Here is a 22,579-nt window from a genome sequence, read left to right as displayed (position 1 = left end):
ACCAGCTCCTAGCAACCGCCATCCAGGTGGGCTGTCTGTAAAAAGACAGGAAGAGCAACAAAGTGACTACGCATGGCAATGAACTTCCTGAGCCCGGGGACCAGACCCTGCCTGCTAATCCAGGCCCCAGGCTCAGACTGGTGGTTAGCAAGTCTGCTTCCTTTGGGGAAACTGTTGTAGAGAAGGGATGACAGAAAAGCAAAATCACAGACAGCAAAATTGTTCCCTCTTCTATGGGCAGGTGAGAATGCCCCGAGCAGGAGAAAAATGTTTTTGTGGCCCCTCACAACACATCTTTACCTCTTTCCACCATTCCAGGACACCACATGAGTACAATACAATGTTGCCACCCTAGAGATATGGCTCTCTACTATCCCCTCCTCTCTGATCCCACTGCTGCTGGCTTTACTCAAGCCCCATTACTCCCACATGGTCTCCTGCAAGAAATTTCTAAATGAGTCCCTCACCTCCACCCATTCACAAATAGTGCCCAGTGACATGGTGACAGACAGAGGGGATGCAGCTCAGCCTTCAGGGAGCTTAGCTTGCAGAAATATGAATAACAAACAATCGCAAAGGAGAACCAGGGTGATCAGCAAGAAACTCACAGCACTACTGCCAGACCTCCTCGCGGGATGGCTTTCTCCTGGGGAATCAGGGCAGGTTCCTGCAGTGGGCGGTAAAGCTGGGACTTGGAAGAAAAGCAGGTGTTGATGATGGGATGGAGGAGAAATTGCTCCTGACACACAGAATGAGCTCTCCGGTGGCAGGCACCAGGCAAGGTCAGAGAAGGGAAGAGAGCCAGTGTGGATCAGGAGCAGACAGGTTCAGGGTCAGACAGAGGGAGGTGCAGGGGTGCTCGGGAGACATGCAGATTTCACAGTAAGGGAGGAAGGAAGCTGCCGCTGAGCTGGATATGATGAGGGAGGCAGCTTTATGAAAAATCCTTCATCCATATGGGGTATCTAAGGAATCTGTTGTACAATCTGTTTTACCTGGCAGAAACAAACAAGGCTTTACAATTGGATCACAATTGGATCAATTTTTCTAAAATACAAAACATTTCATTTGGGATAAACACCATATTTGGGATAAAATCAAACTCTTCAATCTACCTAAAAGGTCCTTTGTAAGCTGCGGTCACCAATCTACCTTTAATCCCCTCTTATCTCCTTCCTGGTCCCCTCCTCACCCACCTCACTTACAGCCGCATGAAACCACTTGCAACGCCCATAAGAGGCCGCCGTCCTTTCCACATCTCTGGGCGTTAGCACTTGCTCTTCCTCCAGCCTGGAATGTCCTTCCTGGCTGCCCTACTAAACTCGTTATCCATCAAGGCCCTATCCAGATGTCACATTCTCTGGGAAACCTTCTACCTTTCCCCCTTCTCCTTCCTCCGCCCAGGCAGAGAGGGGTGCCTCCCTCCCGTGTAGCAATCACCGCACTGTACAGCCATTTTTCCTCACAGGACTGTCTCCCATTCTATAAACAGAGCTATAGGTGTGGTTCGCATCCTATTCTTAGTGGCTAGTACAAGGTGGTCCCACACCAAATACTGGTTAAAAATAACTGGAGGAATATATTTCCATATTAACAATCTGAGCTTAGCTCCCTGGTGTAAAATGCAAAATTTGTAAAACACCAGTGAAGTTCTAGCAAAATGTCAACAATCTGTAGCCACTAATGGCCTACAATCAAGAGACAGTCTGCTCAATAAGTAAACAGTTTGTCTTGTTAAACTAATACACATAATGATTTGTTACTTCTCTCATTTTACTCACATTAGTCAAGTTTTCTAGAGTGGCTTCACTGTGTTCCTGCTCGCAGAAGTAGACTAGACCAACCAAGGGCAAAAGCAAAAGGCCTTCTGGAGGCAGCTGCTCCTCTAGTCCACATGCTGCTAAGTCAAAGGCAGTGTATAGGGTCCCAGTTTAAGGAACAAGTGTTCCAACCTGGCATGGTTCCATGTGTATGGAACACAGGCTGCAAGATTCAGAGCCATCAGCTTACAAAAGTTTCAAGGTCAAAGCACCAACTTACAGTCTTCTCCCAGACAGGTAAGAAGATGTCCGCCTTATTCTGCTGGTGATGACAGTATAGGTGAATATCCCTATGCTTACTGTCCCATGAAATTTTTGTGAACACACGGGATCAATCAGATAAATCAGCAAGGTCTGGGTGGAAGTCTCCCCAGATCTAACTTCTTGGTCAGCTCGTATGCCCTGTTCTCTGTCATGTCAGCCTCCACAGTCACATTTACCTGACGGATGTGGTCTTGGTTACAAGTGTTGCTCTGCCCCACCATCCCCCTCAGCTGGGCACAGAGCTTTGCCTTCCTGAATCACCTATGAATCTGGGTTCTACTCCATGGCCCTGAAGTTCAAGGGTTCAGAGAACTTGTCAACAGCAGAAACAGAATCCTGTGTCGTCCCCTCCAACCAACTCAGAGTCCTCTCTCTCCAGTCCTTGCCTTCCTCCTTCCTTCTCTCTGCCCACTCCTGGGCTGAGAGAGCCCAGTGCCATGGAATCCCTTATGAGAGGGCATGAACTGGACACTTGAAGGACAAAAGTGTCCTTAGTGAAGTCTTATCCCAGAGTTGGGGAGCTTTGGGAGCTCCCTCGGGAGCCCCCTCCAAATCCAGACACAGAGGTATAGCCTGGGCAGACATTGGTCCCCAAGGTGCTGTTGGCTACACAGGCTGGCTAGGCTGGGGGGCATTCCCAGGTGAATTTCCTGGAGGTGAGGAGCAGCTCGCAAACAGCTTGATGGATAGCCTTGCTCCATCCACCTGACCTTGGGCACCAGCACAGCTGGCCATGCCATCCAAGTCTTTTGGAGTAAGCAGGGAGCTTGGGATAATGCATATTTGGAGCTGCAGTGTCATTTCCTTAAATCACACAGTTGTCACTTGGCAAGGCCATCTACCTATGCTCAAGGGCTCAACTTCCTCTCCTTATCTCACAGCCAGAGGAGACGCCAAACTCAACAATAAAACCATTGGCTTCTAAGAAAACAAATCAGTTGGTCAAGCCCGTGTGCACAGACCCAAGCTGAGGCCTGAAGAAACAAAGCAGAAGGATGCCAGCAGCCCCAGGATTCCTTCTTCAAACAGAAAACCCACTGTTGAGAGGGCTATGGTCAGGTCATGCAGTTCTGTGCAAAGGACAGCCCTGTCAGGGGTGTGAATGGCCACCAGCCAGACATGCACCCAGGTCCTTTCCAGGCAAGAGGTGGGAGTTATGCAAGGAGGCTTGAGTGAGGAATGGGATGCCAGCTGTCAGGATGTCCAAAGCACCCACTCCCCTCATTGAAAAAAAGACCCCCATGTACTTCACTCCATCTCAGCCACTTGTCATAGTCCACTCTGAGGTTAGACTCAATTTCTGTTCTCCCTGATCTCAGTCCTTGTTAATTTCCATGCAGCTTCTGCACAACTAATTCACTCTCATCATTGAAAGTTAGGAAGCACAGAGAGGTTGTCTCCCTCAAATGCTGCACCATACAGGGGTCTGTATGTGCAGTAAAGTTTATTTGCATTCATTGCCAACAAGAGCCTGGCAAATCTTCCCTCCCCTCTGCTCATGTCTTTATACAACCACTAAGGTGACTGGACTCTGAGCCTCTACTGGAGGACCCAGCTGGCTTGTGCCCCACCTGCAGAGGGAGTTATGTCACAGGCTGGGCCACTGGGGCTCAATACCTACTTGGGCAGGCTGTCCTTGGATGCCAAGACTGGAACCCCTCACCATCTTCTCAGGTTTGAGAACTAGAACAAACTAAGAGGTAAAAGCTAACCTGTAGCCAACTACAATTTCTTCCAGGGACTTGAAGAACTCCAAGAATCCAGGGACAGTTCAAAAGGGAGTGAGGAAGATCACTGTAAGTTTAGAGAGGAAGATCACTGCATGCCTAAAGGGAAAAACATGGAGAGATCTGAGATTGCTGAATCTGAACTGGTTGGGAAGAGGACAGAACTCATCTCTTGGAGTCTCTACCTAGCTATCAGTTGTACCAAACTGACCCTGAGCCTCAATCCTTCCAAAGTAGCTTGCACAGAAGGGACAAATGCTCATATGGTCCCCCTCTATGCTGAGAGAGTGGGACACTGAAAGTGGAATTGACCCTAAGTACAGAAAACCAGTAATGTAAGGCTCTGTTGGGTCTTTGTCTAGCCATGAATAGATAGGTGCCTCTTTATTGGATCATGTATGCAGTTGGACTCAGGCACATAGCTGTAAGTCCAGGCCAAAGTAGTACTAATATAACTTTGCAAAGCAATAAAAATATCATTCTTATTTCATATGTTATCACCCCCAACCCACCTGGATCATAGCCCCATCAACAGTAAAAATAATAAGAGAAGGAGAAGGAGAGAATCCCTTCCTTGAATTCATATTACAATGGTATTCAAATAGCAATATTGGCACATCCTCTCCAAAGGCGTCCCCTGCTAGCCCATCCCTTCCTGCTAATCCTGCATATCCTGGCTTGTTCCTCTTGCCCTCTGTTGCATAGCCAAGGTCTTACCACACCCAGCAGCTAAACATTTTTTAGCATTCATAAGCCTCTCCAAGATTGTTCACTGAATGTGGAAAACCTAAGCCCCCTCTAGACTTTCCAGTTGTAGCTGCCCCAGGCAATAGTACAGCCTGAACAGCTATAGCTCTGGGAAGCTCACCACTCAAGTAAAGTTAGAGTAACAACTCCCGTTCACTTCCTCAGCCACAAGAGGAACAGGCACTTCTAGGATGCCTATGGGTCTCTCTTGGAGTCCTAAATTTTAGTCCTTGGGATAAATGTCATCACATTGCAAAGGAACTGATAGCAGAAACCATCAATGTCCAATGTCCCAAATGGGGAGCCAACCCATATCTGAGAATCTTTTGGACATAACTCAAGAGTGGAACCACATATGTCAATCCCTGAGGCTTTCTGGGGACCCCCCAGTCCCTCTTGATGTCTCCATCTGCCCAGCGTCCCAGAGAAATAGCCACAGTCACTCTCAGTCCAGGCCATGCTTCACAGTCTAACCCTGGACAAAGCCCAAGAGGGCATCTTAGATGCCTCTCTCTGGTCTCCATAGCTGGAGAAAGAGGAAAAAATTCTGGGATCAGGTGCAGATGAACATGCTCCTGGATAACTTTTATTTGTTCTTCACGACTCAGACATCACCTCATTCAGGAAGCCTTCCATCATGCACAAGGTTAGGCTCCTATTCTCTGTGCTCTCAAAGCACCATATACTTTCTATCTAGACTTATCACACCATGTTGCAAATTCCCAATGATTGCTCTGCTCCCCAGCACACACTGGACTGTGCACTTTTGAGTCTAAGGTTTGTTTATTACTGGCCCCTATGAAAGGCTATAGCAGTGACCTCTTGCATCGGCCACCTCTGTCTATTTGCACCAAGAGTAACACCTTTCCACCCTTCCCTACCTCTAATTGCAACAGGCAGGGGAAATGAGAAGTGGGGGTGGAAAACAGTGTTCTGCAAGGCCAAACAAATAGAAGAGGTTTTTGTAATGTCACAGTGAAGGTCGGGAAAGAGACAGACACTCTTTCAGCATAATAAAGTCCAAAAATTATGCTAGCAGGAAGACATGAATCTTGTATGTAGATCATTGAAGTCTGTGGGCAGGACATTAACACTTGAAGTATAAGTGATTTGCTGTTTAAAGTAGTTTGGGATGAACATAGAGGAACAGAAAGAAAAAAGCAAGCTTCCACCCAGAGACCAGGCTCCCCTCCCTTCTCTTCTCTGACTTCTAGACTCCAAGTCTCCCCCTCACTCTGAGCAGCAGGAAAATGAATGTGGGGTGGGGGGACTCTAATACCCAAGAGGAGCTGGGACACCCCACCCAAAGGAATATAGTCCCAGCCCGGGAAAGTAGCAAAGCAGAATGAGAATGAAAAACAGGTCCACATGAAAGCTCTAGTCAACCAAGAGAACATTCACATGGTGGTGAACACCTTAAAGGTTTGGGCGGGAGGCCTGATAAAAATGTTTGAGCTAATTAGTTTCAGGCCAGAGTGCCTACCCCTTGGCCCAGTGCCACCCCAGTTATGTATAATTTCAATTCTATAACAAAGGTCTGGATTGAAGAACAGATAGAACTTTCTTTGAGGTAATGTGTGTGTTTGGGTGTGTATTTAGTTATGAACCCATGTGTGAACAGGTACTTGACTGGCCAAGTGAGAGAAAGGATCAGCCTTCCTTCCCTAGGTCAATAGCAGGCACCCAAGACACCTGTAGGGTCACTGACATGGAGGTAAGGGGGTGTTTGGAAGAGGGCACCCAGCCCAAGGCAGCCCACAGTCTAACATGAGGTGACCAAGAGGTCACTAGACATTTACAATAGAGTGTAGAAAATGCTATGTAGAAGTACAGGATGCTTTGAGAACACAGAGAAGGGAACCTTAGGGACTTTCCTGGAAAAGGTGTTATCTGTATTGAACTCTGAAGATCAAGTGGAAGTTAACCAGAAGCATGTCCCTGAAATATCCCCACCCCCACCCCCGGAAAACACTATAAATCCTCCTGTGGGTCTAAGATGAGGAGACTAGTGTGGGGCTGCACGTACCTCAGACACATCACAGCTTTTCTATTCCCCTTGTGATGCCCCAGTGCTCACAGACCCTCTCACTTACCTGAGTTCCTAAGGGTGGTCCCAGATCCTTTCCCTGGAACTGCCAAAATGGTCCCAATCCTGCTAACTGGGTTGAGAAGATGGATTTGCTGTGTCCACACAGCCGCAGAACCCTATTCCGGAGCTGGCCCTGGCCAGGCCCCTTAGAGCCCACAGAAGTCGTGCCAGACTCTGGCTAGGCCGCCTGCTCAGACTGCAAGAGGGAGCCGTGTGCTGCGAGCATTCTGGAGCCCGGCCAGGCCTCTCTGGTGAGGCAGGCAGGTGGAGGAGGAGCTGGAGAGAGCTGTGTAAAACCTCCAGAGGATCAGATTAACTCCCAAGGAGCCAAGGAGGCAGCAGGCTGACCACCAACTACAGGCCCACTGCAGACCCCACCCAGGCTGGTGGGGGTACAGCTCCCTCATCCCAGTCCTCTTGATGTGCTCCTGGTTAACTTCAACTTGCTGCTGAAATCTGAGCTGGACCCACATTCAGCAACACACCCTGGGTGCAGCCCTCTGCTGTGGGACTGTCTCTCTTTAGTCTTTTTTAGTATAATTTTTTCAGGTAAAATTCACATAACCTAACATTAACCATTTTAAAGTGAATAACAGAGGCATTTAATACAACCACAATGTTGGGCAATCACCACCTGTATCTAGCTGCAAAATATTCTCATTGCCACAAAAGGAAACCCCATACATTTTAGGCAGTTACTTCCCATTCCTCCCGAACCCCAGCCCCTGACAGCTATAATTTGTGTTCTGTATTTGTGGATTTGCCTATTGCAGTTATTTCTTACAAAAGCCATCATACAATCTGTGACCTTTTGTGTCTCGTCTCTTTCACTGAGCCTAATGTGTTTAAGGTTCATTCACATTGTTGCATGTATCATGGCTTTATTCCTTTTTATATCCAAATACTATTCCATCCTGTGTATATGCCACAATTTTTTATACATTAGTCTGCTGATGGCATTTGGGTTGTTTCTACTTTTTGGCTACTGTGAATAGTGCTGCTATAAACATTCAAGTACAAGTAGTTGTTTTGAGTACTTGTTTTCAATCCTAGGAGTAGCATCGCTCAGTCATTGGTAATTCTGTGTTTAATTTTTGAGGAATTGCAAAAGTGTTTTCCACAGTGTCTGAGCCACTTTAAATTTACACCAGTAATGCATAGGAGTTCCAGTTTCTCCTCAGTCTCACCGACACTTACCTTTTTTTCTTTCTTAATAGAGAAAATACATCATTACAGCTGTGAAGTCCTATTTCATTGGGGTTTTGATTTGCATTTCTTTAATGACTAATGATGTTGAGTATCTTTTTGTGTGCTTGTTGGCCATTTTATACCTTTTTGGGAGTACATTCAGCTCCTCTGACCATTTTTAAATTGGGCTGTCTTTTCGTCGTTGAGTTGTAAGATCTTTATATATCTGGATACTAGACCATTATCAGACATACAATTTACAAATATTTTCTCCTATTCTGTAGGCTGTCTTTTCATTTACCTGATAAAGTTCTTTGATGCACAAAAGTTTTAAATTTTGATGAAGTCCAATTTACCTATTTTTTCTTCTATTGCTTGTACTTTCCATGTCATGTCTAAGAATCCATTGCCAAATTTGAGGTCATGAATATTTACCCCTACATTTTCTTCTAAGTGTCTCATGAGTTAGCTCTTGTACTTAGGTCTTTGGCCCACTTTGAGTTAATTTTTGTATATGATGTGAAGTAGGGGTCCAACTGCATTCTGTCTCATGTGAATCCTCAGTTGTCCCAGTTTGATTTGTTAAACAGATGATTCTTTCCCCATTGAATAGTTTTGACACCCTTATCAAAAATCCATTGGCCATAGATGTATGGGTTAATTTCTGGACTCTCAGTTCTATTCCATTGATAGAGCTGTCTATCCTGTACCAGTGCCACACTATTTTGATTGCAGTAGCTTTATAATAAGTTCTGAAATCACCATCCTTAATCCTGTCTAAACCCCATCAAGTGGAAGTGACCTGAATCACTGCTCTTTTCCTAACTGGATATCTCATAAATAACCATTACTCTCAAATGCCCTTTGATACTGTGGGTTATGGCTCTAATTCTCAGGTGAGGGCAGGAGTAGGGATGGGGAAGAGGGAGAGCCATGAGAAGCAATTTCCCTTTTCAGTTCTCCTGAAAAAGGAGGAAGCATAATGTAGTGAAAAGAATATGGGCATGGGTGGGTTCCTGCCCCACTCTTAAGCTTACTAGCTATGTAGCTTTGGGTAACTTATCCTCCCTGGCCCTGAGTTTTTCATGTGTAAAATGGGCTGTTGTGAGAATTGCATAGGGGCAATAATATACATAAAGCATCTGGCCTAGAGTATCTGCTCAATAAGTAGCACAAAATGGAATTGAAAAATGACCATGGAAAAAATGCCCATGGCATATCCTGACTACTCCAAGATCTGATATAACTACTCTGGAAGGCTGTGCACTGAGAGGTCTCTTGACTGCTTTTAATCAGTCACAGACATGTCCTGAGCCAGGCCAACCGGTAGAACAGGCAACATTAGTGTTTTACATGGGCCTACTTCCTCTGTGCAAAATGAGCTCCTTGCTTAATTAATTGGTTTTTTTAAGTGTCCTGTGGGCTACCAGAATGGTGAGTAAGACTTTCTGTAGTTCCACAAATAATGTTGTCAGAAACTTGGTGAGGAGGGAAAGCAAATTCATATCCAGATTGAGGGTCAATTTCAGTGATAACCAATCACTATTCCCTCCCGATGAAAGGGATTCAAAATCATTAATCATCCTATACTTCGATTACAGACACACCTACTAAAGAGTTTCTAGGTGTTTCTAATTGCTCCCCAGAATTACTTTTGTGTGAAATATCTCTAGATATTGAGGTTAATCTCCACATGGAGGTGATGTATTTAATTGGAATCTCCTTTGGAGAGGGAGCCTATTAAGGGCTAGAAAACTTCAGGGCTGCAGGTGACTGAACTAAGCCAAGTGCTTCCTAGGGACTGTGAACAATCAGCGTGTGTTCATCCCTGAGCCTCCCTGAGGAAACACTCCCACCCCATCACTGGGCACAGGCTGGACCTGCATTGCTTCTGGAGGCTGGGTGTCTCTGCATCACGTTTGCCAAAGTGGAACCTGTGTAGTTGCTGCCTCTGTGGGTCACTTGCTTCCAAGCTGAAGTTTGTCCAGGGAGCATGTGACTGGCAGAGCTTCAGTCACATGCCTCCCTTCAGCTGTTTGGGGAACTTATTTCTGAGCTTTATGTTTGGGAGGCACTGACATATCACATGGGGAATCCTCCCAAAGCAGGTTGGGTGGTCAAAGGAGCTAACTGTTAACAAGAATGACAGTTGTCCACATGTGGAGAAAGTGAAAGTTCCTGTGGCCAGGATTCCCACCTGACGCTGGTCGGCTGGCTCACTACACACGTGTGGGCAATACATTGTTATTGACTCAATTTAAAGAGCTCCACTCAGTGCTCTGGGCTGCTGCTAGAGGAGAACAGAGGCTGAAGTGGTGACAGTGCCCAGGACAGAGACTGAAACAGCTGCGTGGGTGGAGGGGCCCAGAGGCAGAGACTGGCTTGCTGCATGCAGACTCGCTCTGAGTGGATGGGAGTAAAGTTGGATTGACTACTTGGAGTAGTCAGGATATGCCATGGGAATAAAGTTGGGTATAAACCTCCCAGCATGGGAATAAAGTTGGGTATAAACCCTTTCACCCAAGACTGTCAAGACTGTTCCAGTGTCATTTTTTTTGGTCTCACTGAATCCACATGAATTTGTATGGGGCTGAAACCCACTGGCAATACACCACCTCTTCAGGGTATCACAGTGAGGTCTTATTTAGTCTTGGTAAAAAGAATACTGCTCTTCTCTTCCAAAACCCACCACAGTGGAGGTGAGGGAAATGGACTGATAGACAGGACATGACAGTGCCAGTGCCACCTACCTTAGCCCTGTCAGCCATGGTCACAGAAACCATCCCACCTGCCATCTGAGACTGTGAGGCATGTGTTAGCCAATACATCCTTGCTGAATGAATGAATAGACAAATAAGACAACATAAGTAGATCTTATTCACCTCAGGCACAATATCTGGCATATTTGGAATCGATCTATAATCTTCCTACTTTCATCTGCCCCCAACCCATTGGCCAGATCTGAAAGGTGGAGCTTTTGCTTTGTTTCCAGTTCCCCATTGGAATGTGGGTTACTGCATCCTGAACACCATGGCTGATCCCCATACAGGGAGTGGGCCTGCTACCTGTATCCCTCCAGATGTTGGCCAGCTACTGGCTCAAGTGCTGCCTTCAATAGATTTATATCAAGCAACATATGGGGAGAGTGGTGCTACTGGTCTGACTGTGATATGACCTGCTGCAGGGAACCCACCTACCTGTTCCAGTTGCTAATCTAAAGTCTATGCTGGCCCCACCCCCACGCATCCATGCTTAGGTGAGTCAGTTTCCCCTACCTGTCACCCAAAGCTGCTGAGGTCCCCAGGCTGCCTTCCTGAGGCCTGATACTCCTTGTTAATCCTTAAAGTAACCTAACCTTTGAAACTTTCTCAGATACCTGCTAGTTCCCTCTCAGTTGGGCACTCTGAGGCTAAGACTGAAAAAAAAATAGCCCCAGACTTTGCAGTTCCATGTCTCATTCTATCACACAGGGATTTTTGGCTGAAACATCAGGGTTAAAGTATGAGTTTCAAAAAGTTAATAACATGGTTCACATGCACATATAAAATGAACACATATCAAAGATTTATTCAACTTGTTACTGACAGAATCAGAAAGCTGGGTAAAGCTGATTCAAAAAGCATTTGAGAAACTGCGTATTTACAGGTTTTTGAAAAAATAATATTTTAAAGAAATAATTATTGTAATGAGAATAAAGTTGTTAGGTTAGGTACAAAACTGGCTAATGTCCTGATAGTACAGTAAGACCTTAAAAGTTGGAGTTATCTTCTCTACCAGACAGAAATCAATTGTATCCTCACCAGAAAAATAACATCAAGTTAACATGTAACTGCACAATGTCTGGGATATTAACCCAAGATGAATAGTGAGTCAAACAAAAGTACATTACCCTATAATTAAATGATACTTAGGTATTTGTTCAACAATGCCCCTGTGTAACATTGAAAGAAAATGTTGTCCTTCCTTTGCTTCATTTCCAAGATTTATATGTTTTTCTTGACTCTGTGGATGGGTTGTGAAGGTCTCCCTAAGAAACAGGGAAGCTAGACTCTCAGGGACATGTCTTCAAACACAGACCTGCAATGTTAAAATCCCACAGCAACACCTCATTGCTCCCTACAAGGATAAAGCCTGTCTCTTGGGCAGGACTCAACAGCTCTGCATGCACCACTCCCTTCACCAGCCTCCCTCTTGCCACTTCTGCCCATGTGCCCAGCACTCTGACCCATGCAGATCCTTGAACACACTGGCCTCATCCATCCTTGACTTCGCCTTTCATTATTCCAAAAACCTTAAACACCACGTGTTCATCTGAAATACTCCTGTGCTTCCTGTGTGACATGGCCAAGAGGTACTTACTCCAGAAATCCTTCCTTGACACTCCCAAACCTGGGGAATCAAAAACTCCCAATACAGTATTTATAGTGGTAATTCTGGCAACACTACGAATTACCAGTTCTTAACATATGCCAGTCCTTGTCCTAAATCATTTATGGATCTTATTCCATTTAAACCTTTCAATAAAAGATTGAACAAAGATAATTTTATCCCATTTTCTATATAAAGATCACACTGCTGGAAAGTAGTTGAGGCAAGACTCAAACACAGATCTTTCACACGCATAACTTTATCTATCCTCTACTCTAGAATGCTTCACTTTTCACACTGCTCATGCAGATTCTCATGAATTCCCTAAGGGAATGAGTTTCATGGCACATGTTCCCTGCACAGAATGCCCAAGACTATCTGAAAGTTGGATAAGTTTGGAGATATGCCAGATGTGGGAAGAAGAGCATCTGCTGAAAGCCCCCTGGGAATTGTGAAGGTACCCTGGCTGGCAAAGCCTAGCATAATAGTGAAAGTCACTTCCTGACAGAGATTCCTCAGGTATTCCAAGGTATGAAATTCTCCTGGACATGCCCACATCACATCTCAGACTGAGCCTGCCAGCATCCTAAGGGCTTGCACAACCAACCCCATCAGCCTGCACACTATCAGCCTGTATCATTCAGGGCTGCTTTTCCAGATTCTCTTCAAACTGTGCATTCATTTATTCTACACAAAGATGCTAAGCATTTACCATGTGCTAGATATGGTACTGGGTGCTCAAAGTGAAGATAGTTAGAAAATCAGACAGAGGCAGTCCCTGATGGAGATTATGCTCTAGGGAGAAACTAACCAAACATGTGTATGGATATGTGTGACATTACAGTTGAAATAAGTGCTGTAAAGAAAAGGTGCATGTCCTGAGAACATGGAAGAAAAATGATCCATTGAGCTGAGATGTGAAGGGTAGAATTGTAATAAAAGAAGCAAAGAAGGGCAGAGGATTAAAGATGGTGGTGTGAGAGGTGAGACAGAGGCTTCCTCCTAAAACCACATATAATATGAAAATATAATTAATACAACTAATCCTGAAAGAGCAACAGGAAAGAGAACTGCTCCAGACTGCATAAACCTGGAGAAAAGAACAAACCTCATGCAACAGGATAACGTACCAAAGCCATGTCCCGGTGGGACCCAAGCACTTCCCCCACCCCAGCTCACCAGCGGGAGGAAGAGAAATGGAGCCGGGAGGGAGTGGAGGCCTGGGACCTCTGAATACCTAACTCTGGAGATCTGCTCTGGGAGCACAAACCTACATTTCATGGTGCTTTCATGATATTCGCATGATTACCTGGTTGGAAAGCTAATACAGGCAGAATTCCTGGAGAGACGGAGATTCCAGCCACTTGTGGAAAGCAGGGATCCATATCTGGCTGCTCTGGGACAAAAGAAAGGCAGGCAGGCTGAGAGACTTCTTAACAGCAAGAGGGCTGCTAAAGGGGCAAGGACAGCACAGAGCTTACGCTCAGGAGAAAGGACAGGTAGACAAAAATGTCCAGGTGCACTCTGCTCAGCAGGTTGGGAGCTTTCACGATCTTCAGGCGCTCCAGTTCCCTGGCTGGCTACACAGCTCCAAGGACTCCCTGCATGATACGCAGCTTACTGTGCCTTTCTCCCAGCCACAATTTTGTGGCCCACCTGGCTCAAAAATTGGCAAACCCTACCCTGGCTTTAGACCAGCCAGAGGGAAGACCTGTCTACAACAAATACAATGCAAAGCATAGAGGCTTATACCTGTGTGCTTGGCCCACTGGTTCAGGCATTGGAGACAGGCATAGCAGCAGGGAAGCAAGAAAGAGCTATTTCCTCCCCACAGGCAGCAATACCACTCCCCTGAGACCCCCAACATTGCTTCAGCTTCAGGGGCTGAGCAGCACCAGAGAGTAGAGCTTCTGGACACTAGAGGGTGCCATATACAAATATGAAATGCCAAAGAAACCTGGTTCAAAATAAAATTATGAATACAACTCCTGAGAAAAATTTAAATGACATTGACTTCATGAATCTTCATTAAAGTGATTTCAAAATAAAAGTCATTAACATGCTCATGGAGGTACAGAAAAATATTCAAGAATTCAGAAATGAATTCCAGTCAGAGATTCAATCATTGAAGAGCACAATGGAGGGTATTAAAAGCACATTAGAGGGGGAATACGAAGAAGCTAAGGCACAGAAAGAAAAAAGGACCTCTAAGAATGAAAGAATATTGAGAGAACTGTGTGACCAATACAAAAGGAACAATATTCACATTATAGGAATACCAGGAGAAGAAGAGAGAGAAAGGGGCACAGAAAATGTCTTTGAGGAGGTAATTGATGAAAACTTCCCTAATCTGGGGAAGGAGATAGTCTCTAAGTACATGGAGATCCACAGAATCCCCAACACAAGGGACCCAAGGAAGACAACACCAAGACATACAGTAATTAAAATGGCAAATATCAAGGACAAGGGCAGACTAATAAAAGCAGCCAGAGAGAGAAATAAGATCACATACAAAGGAAAGCCCATCAGGCTAACATCAGACTTCTCAGCAGAAACCTTACAAGCCAGAAGTAGTGGCATGATGTGTTTAATGCAATGAAGCAGTAGGGCCTAGAAACAAGATTACTTTGCCCAGCAACATTATCATTTAAATTTAAAGGAGGGATTAAACAATTTCCAGATAAGCAAAAGCTGAGAGAATTTACCTCCCACAAACCATCTTTACAGTGTATTTTGGAGGGACTGATATAGATGGAAGTGTTCCTAAGGTTTAATAGCAGTCCCCAGAGGTAATAAAACAACAGTAAATAAAGTAGAACAGCTAATTACTAAGCAAATGCAAAATTAAATTAGCTATCCCCAAAGTCAGAAAAAGAGTTCAGAATATGATACCTAATATATAAAGAATGGAGAAGGAAGAAAAAGGATAAAAAAAGAACCTTTAGATTGTGTTTGTAATAGCATATTAAGTGAGTTAAGTTAGACTCTTAAATAGTAAGTAAGTTAACCTTGAACCTTTTGTAACCACGAATCTAAAGCCTGCAATGGCAATAAGTACATATCTATCGATAATCACCCTCAATGTAAATTGACTGAATGCACCAATCAAAAGACATAGAGTCACTAAATGGATAAAAAAACAATACCCATCTAAGATTCCTCAAGGGAGGAACAACCTAAGACAGGCACAGTCGCATGGGGGTCATCAGGTGAGAAATTGGGGATCAACAGAGGTGAGGCTTAGAACCTCACCCCCTCCGTTCTGAGAGAAATCTTCTGCATACATGGATGTTTTATTGCCCTTGTCTAGCTTGGATTAACACATAGTCTACAGGCACACACCTGATCATCTACATTTGCTCTCTTACAACACTAAACTATGTTTTCTACCTTTATCTTGTATCTACCTACCACTTCAGCATTTTATTAAAAATAATAATAATAATAATAAAGAGAGAAATGTGGTATCCACATATAAATCAAGTATAAAAATCAAATGAGTATTCATATTTGAACTGACTGTTTATAGTTCATAATGCATGAGCAAAACCGAAGGTTTCTGTGATGACTGCCCTTGTACTGTTCACCATGTAAGAACTTATTCACTATGTAAGAATTTGTTCTCCATGTAAGAACTTGTTTGTTATGCCTCAGAAGATTGGAGACTGACGAAAATTAGGCTTGGGGTGGATTAATGATTGTGCATTGAGCATTGACTCCCCTATACAGAATTTTATTGTTGTTAACAACCATTTGATCAATAAATATGAGAGGTGACCTCACAAAAAAAAAAGTATACACTTACAATGGTAGAATAATAAGTAACTGGGATGTAATAAATATAGTCAAGATATTGTAACAGCTTGGTATGGTGATAGCTGGTACCTAGAATTGTCATGTATATAAATGTTGAATCACTATGTTGTACACCTGAAACTAATGCAATGTAATACCGTGTGTCAACTACCCTTCAATAAAAAAATAATTATCTACAAAAAAAAAAAGCAATACCCATCTATATGCTGCCTACAAGAGACTCACTTTAAACCCTAAGACATACACAGACTAAAAGTGAAGGGATGGTAAAAGATATTTCATGCAAATAATAGGGAGATAAAAGCAGGAGTTACAGTATGTGTATCAGACAAAATAGACTTCAAAACAAAGAAAGTCACAAGAGACAAAAAAGGACATTACATAATGATAAAGGGGTCAACCCAACAAGAAGATATAGCCATTATAAATATCTGTGTGCCCAACACAGAAGCACCTACATATGTGAAGCAAATACTAACTGAATTAAAAGGAGAAATAGAATGCAATGCATTCATTCTAGGAGACTTCAAGACTCCACTCATTCTGAAGGACAGATCAATCAGACAGAAAATAAGTAAGGTGAAGGAGGCACTGAACAACACATTACAGCAGATGGAACTAAGAGATATCTACAGAACTCTACATACAAAAGCAGCAGAATACACATGCTTCTCAAGTGCACATAGACCATTTTCAAGAATAGATCATATACTAGGCCACAAAAAGAGCCGCAGTAAATTTTAAAAAGATGGAAATTGTACCAACCAGTTTCTCAGACAACAAAGGTACAAAACAAGAAATAAATTACACAAAGAAAATGAAAGAGCCCACAAACATATGGAGGCTTAATAACATGCTCCTAAATAATCAATGGATCAATGACCAAATAAAAACAGAGATCAAGTAATATATGGAGACAAATGACAAAAATAATTTAACACTGCAAAATCTGTGGGGCTCAGTGAAGGCTGTGCTAATAGGAAAGTATATTGCAATACAGGCCTACCTCAGAAAAGAAGAACAATCTCATATAAGCAGTCTAAACTCACAATTAACGGAACTGGAAAAAGAACAACAAATGATGCCCAAAGTCAGTAGAAGGAGGGACATAATAAAGATTAGAGCAGGAATAAATAAAATCGAGAAGAATAAAACAATACAAAGAATCAATGAAAGCAAGAGCTGGTTCTTGAGAAAATAAACAAAATAGATAAACCCCTAGCCAGACTTATCAAGAAAAAAAGAGAGTATATTGGCATAAACAGAATGAGAAATGAGAAAGAAAAAATCACTAAGGACACCACAGAAATACAAAGAATTATTAAAGAATACTATGAAAAATTATATGCTAACAAATTGGATAACTTAGAAGAAATGGACAACTTTCTAAAAAATACACCCTTCCAGGACTGATCCAGAAAGAAACAGAAAATCTGAACAGACCAATTACCAGCAACAAAACTGAACTGGTAATCAAAAAACTACCTAAGAACAAAACCCCTGGACAAGATGGCTTCACTACTGAATTTTATCAAACATTTAGTGAAGACCTAATACCCATCCTCCTTAAAGTTTTCCAAAGAGTAGAAGAAGAAGGAATACTTCCAAACTCATTCTATGAGGCCAGCATCACAGTAACACCAAAACCAGGCAAAGACACCACAAAAAAAGAAAATAAGAGACAAATATCCCTGATGAACATAGATGCAAAAATACTCAACAAAATATTAGCAAACTGAATTCAAAAACACATAAAAAATGTCATCCATCATGATCAAGTAGGATTTATTCTAGGGATGTAAGGATGGTACAACATTAGAAAATACATCAACATCATCCACCACAGCAACAAAGAGGACAAAAACCACATGATCATCTCCACAGATGCTGAAAAAGCATTTGACAAAGCTCAACGTCCATTGATGATAAAAACTCTCAACAAAATGGGTATGGAGGGCAGGTACCTCAACATAATAAAGGCCATATATGACAAACTCACAGCCGAAATTATACTTAACAGCGAGAAGCTGAAAGCTTTTCCTTTAAGATTTAGAACAAGACAAGGATGTCTCCTCTCCCCACTTTTATTCAACATAGTTCTGGAGGTCCTAGCCATGGCAATCAGACAACACAAAGAAATAAAAGGCATCCATATTGGCAAGGAAGAAGTTAAACTGTCCCTGTTTGCAGATGACATGATATTGTACATAAAAAACAAAAGAATCCACACCAAAACTCCTAGATCTAATATCTGAATTCAGCAAAGTTGCAGGATACAAAATTAACACACAGAAATCTGTGGCATTCCTATACACTAACAATGAACCAATAGAAAGAGAAATCAGGAAAACAACTACATTCACAATTGCATCAAAAAGAATAAAATACCTAGGAATAAACCTAACCAAGGAAGTGAAGGACCTATACTCTGAAAACTACAAGACACTCATGAAAGAAATTTAAGACGATACCAATAAAAGGAAAAACATCTTGTGCTCATGGATAGGAAGAATTAATATTATCAAAATGACCATCTTGCCTAAAGCAATCTACAGATTCAATGCAATTCCTATCAAAAACACAAATAGCATTCTTCAACCAACTAGAGAAAAATCATTCCAAAATTCATATGGTACCACAAAATACCCCGAATAGCCAAAGCAATGCTGAAAAGAAGAATAAATTTGGGGGGATTATGCTCCACAACTTCAAGCTCTACTACAATGCCCTGTACAGTAATCAAGACAATTTGGTACTGACAACAAGAAAAGACCCATAGACCAATGGAACAGACTAGAGAGCTCTGATATAAACCCAACCATATATGGTCAATTAATATATGATAAAGGAGTCATGGACATACAATGGGGAAATGACAGCCTCTTCAACAGCTGGTGTTGGAAAAACTGGGCAGCTACATGCAAGAGCATGAAACTGGATTATTGTTTAACCCCATACACAAAAGTAAACTTGAAATGGATCAAAGACCTGAATCTCATTCATGAAACCATGAAACTCTTAGAAGACAACATAGGCAAAAATCTCCTGAATATAAGCATGAGCAACTTCTTCCTGAACTCCTCTCCTCAAGCAAGGGAAACAAAAGCAGGAATGAACTCATGGGACTACATCAAACTAAAAAGTTTCTGTATGGCAAAGGACACCATAACAGAACAAAAAGGCATCTTACAGTATGGGAGAATATATTTGTAAATGACCTATCTGACAAGGGGGTAACATCCAAAATATATAAAGAAGTCACACACCTCAACACCCAAAAAGCTAATAACCCGATTAAAAAATGGGCAGAGGACATGAAGAGACAGTTCTCCAAAGAAGAAATTCAGATGGCCAACAGACACATGAAAAGATGCTCAACATCACTAATTGTCAGGGAAATGCAAATTAAAAACACAATGAGATGTCACATCACACCAGTAAGGATGGCTGGCATCAAAAAGACTAAGAACAACAAATGCTGGTGAGTATGTGGAGAAAGGGGAACTATCCTATACTCCTGGTGAGAATATAACCTAGTGCAACCACTGTGGAAAGCAATATGGAGGTTCCTCAAAAAAACTAAAAATAGAAATACCATTTTACCCTGGAATCCCACTCCTTGGAATTTACCCAAAAAATATAACTTCTCAGATTCAAAAAGACACATGTACCCCTATGTTTATTGCAGCACTATTTACAATAGCCATGGTATGGATGCAACCTAAGTGCCTATCAGTAGATGAATGGATAAAGAAGATGTGGTACATATACACAATGGAATACTATTCAGCCACAAGAAAGAAACAAACCCTACCATTTGTAACATGGATGGAGCTGGAGAATGTTATGCTCAGTGAAATAAGCCAGGTGGAGAAAGACAAGTTCCAAGTGATTTCCATCATTTGTGGAGTATAGCAATGAAGCAAAACTGAAGGAACAAAATAGCAGCGGACTATGATACTCCAATAATGGACTAGAGGTTTCCAAAGGGGAGGGGTGTGGGATGGTGGGCGGGGAGGGAGGAAGAAAGGGATTGAGGGGTATTATGTTTAGTTCACATGGTTTGGGGGATCACAGGGTAACAGTGTACCACAGAGAAGGTAAATAGTGAATCTGTGGCATCTTACTACACTGATGGACAGTGACTGAAATGGGGTATGGGTGGTCACTTGATAATATGGGTAAATGTAGCGATCACATTGTTTTTTCATGTGAAACCTTCATAAAAGTGTATATCCATAATATCTTAATAAAAATTTTAAAAAAAGAGAAGCAAGGAACGAGTTTAGGATGGGGACCAGGGGCAGATATGAAGCAACCAGTTCACTGGAGAGTTAGAGGAGGCTTTACTGATGTTGCTGGAGGCTACCACCTTCTCCTCTCTTTACCACACTTTTCTTACATCATAACCTAACCCATTAATTTCTAAGCTCCATTAAGACGCGTAATCACATGATATCTTTATATCCTCAGGCCTTAGCATATTGCCTGAAGCAGAATGGGCAAGGAATAAATGTCTAAATGATAAGTTTAAAACTCTGGACATCTGTAACTAGGACATGATTGGGCAGCTCAGCCATTCTGGGAAGATTTATTTCAAGGAGGGTATTTAGCTCAGAGGGTGCCCCTGACCTCTCAGAGCCTCATGACGTTGCCTGTCTGCCTCTTTAAATACTGCCCCACCACGGACTCCCCCCACTCGGTCTGGTGTCCTGACTCCCTGGTGTGGAGGGTTACATTATGAGTGTATCATAAATGATTGGGTATCAAAAATAAAATCAACTTTTGCAAATAATCTAACTTAAATAATAAATTAAAGGGGGTATATTTTAGGTTTAATTTGCATGTCCCTGAAAACTAATTGATAGATATTTTATTCACAAGCTTATTTGCTATGCATATGAGTTCTTGGTGAAGTGTGTGTTCATATATTTTACCCATCTTCATGGGTTGTCTCCTTCCTATTGAATTTGGAAGTCTTTATTATTCTGTATATGAGACTTTATAACATTTATGCTTTGCAAATGTTTTCTCCCCAGAATAGGTTTCTGTGCCTTGTCTTTTCATTTTCTTAACAGTATTTTATAAACAAATGATTTTTTAAATTTTGATAAGTTCTCATTTATCAGTTTGTACTTGTATGTATTATGCTTTTGATATTTAATACATTTTTGCCTCTGACTGGCTTATTTCATTTAATATGCCTTCTAGGTCCATCTGTGTTGCTGCAAATGGCAGGATCTCCTTATTTTAAGGTCGAATATCACATTTTCTTTATCCATTTATTGTCACTGGATATTTGATTCCATTTATATGAAGTATCTAAAATAGTCAAACTTACAGAAGCAGAAAATAAGTTGATGGTTGCCAGGGAATATGAAGGAGAAAATGGGGACCTGTTGTTCAATAGGTACAAAGTTACAGTTATATAAAATGTGTAAGTTCTAGAGATCAGCTGTACAATATAGTTAAGACAGTGTTGTGACTCAAATTTTTTTTAAGAATGTAGATCTCATGTTAATTATTCTGAAATCACAAGCACCACAAAAAAGGAAAGGGACACAAATTTTTGGAGGTGATGGATATGTTTATTATCTTAATTTTAATGATTGTATTATGGGTGTATACATATGTCCAAACTCATCAAATTATATATATTAAACATATAAATATATATTATATATTTATTTTATATATAATTACATATAGATAATATATTTTTATATACTACAAAAATATATATATTTAATACATTAAATATTTGTAGTTTTTATATATAAATTATACCTCAAGCTGTGAAAAAAAGAAATTTTTGCTTAACACAGATCACAAAAGTTTTCTCCTAGAAATGTTATAATTTTAAGTTTTACATTTGTCTAATTTTGATTCACTTTAAATTATTTTGCATATGATATGAGCTATGGATTTAAGTTCCTTTTATGCATATGGATACTCAGTTGTTACACACTATTTATTGAATAGATAAGACTAGCCTTTCTCCACTGAATTAACTTTGCACTTTTGTTGAAAATTCATTGTCCATATAAGTGCAGGTATATTTCTGGACTTTCTATCCATTCCATTTGAGCTTCTATCTACATTTCTTCCAATAACACATTGTCTCAATTAATTTCTAACTAATTAGCTTTATAATAACTCTTGAAGTCAGATAGTGTTATTTTTACAAATTTATATTTTTTCTTTAAAACATGGATGATTTTTATTTCATTTTATTACCTTATTGAAACCAGAACCTCCAGCACAATGTTGAGAGTGGTGAGAAGGGACATTCTAATCTTGTTCCTAATCTTAAGGGAAAACAGAGATGCCCTTTGTCAGGTTTTAAGCTGTTACCTTCTAATCCTAATTTTCTGAAATTATTTTTCAGGAATGGATGTTGGATTTTTGTGAAATGTTTTATTGTGTCTATTAAGATCAAATTGTATTGGTTGATTTTTCAAATGTTAAATCAAACCCTCATTCTTAGGATAAATTCCATTTATTTATTCTCTTTATATACTGTTAGATTTGATTTGCTAAAAATTTGTTTATGATTTTTG

At 41.6% G+C, this 22,579-nt stretch overlaps 1 protein-coding gene across 1 annotated transcript in view; it reads right to left on the bottom strand.

Moving 5' to 3' along the window:
- The window catches only part of CALN1 (calneuron 1), a 636,055-nt gene extending 629,257 nt beyond the window's left edge, over nucleotides 1–6,798 (bottom strand). Inside the window, exon 1 of the mRNA XM_036907892.2 lies at nucleotides 6,652–6,798. The gene's annotated coding sequence lies outside the window, so the exon portion shown is untranslated. The remainder of the gene's footprint in view (nucleotides 1–6,651) is intronic.
- Nucleotides 6,799–22,579: the final 15,781 nt, after the last annotated feature.

Source organism: Manis pentadactyla, chromosome 10, assembly GCF_030020395.1.
Source record: "Manis pentadactyla isolate mManPen7 chromosome 10, mManPen7.hap1, whole genome shotgun sequence".
Classification (NCBI taxonomy): Eukaryota; Metazoa; Chordata; class Mammalia; order Pholidota; family Manidae; genus Manis; species Manis pentadactyla.
The sequence above is the reverse complement of the archived record's forward strand: the minus strand, read 5'-3'. Positions and strand labels throughout refer to the sequence as shown.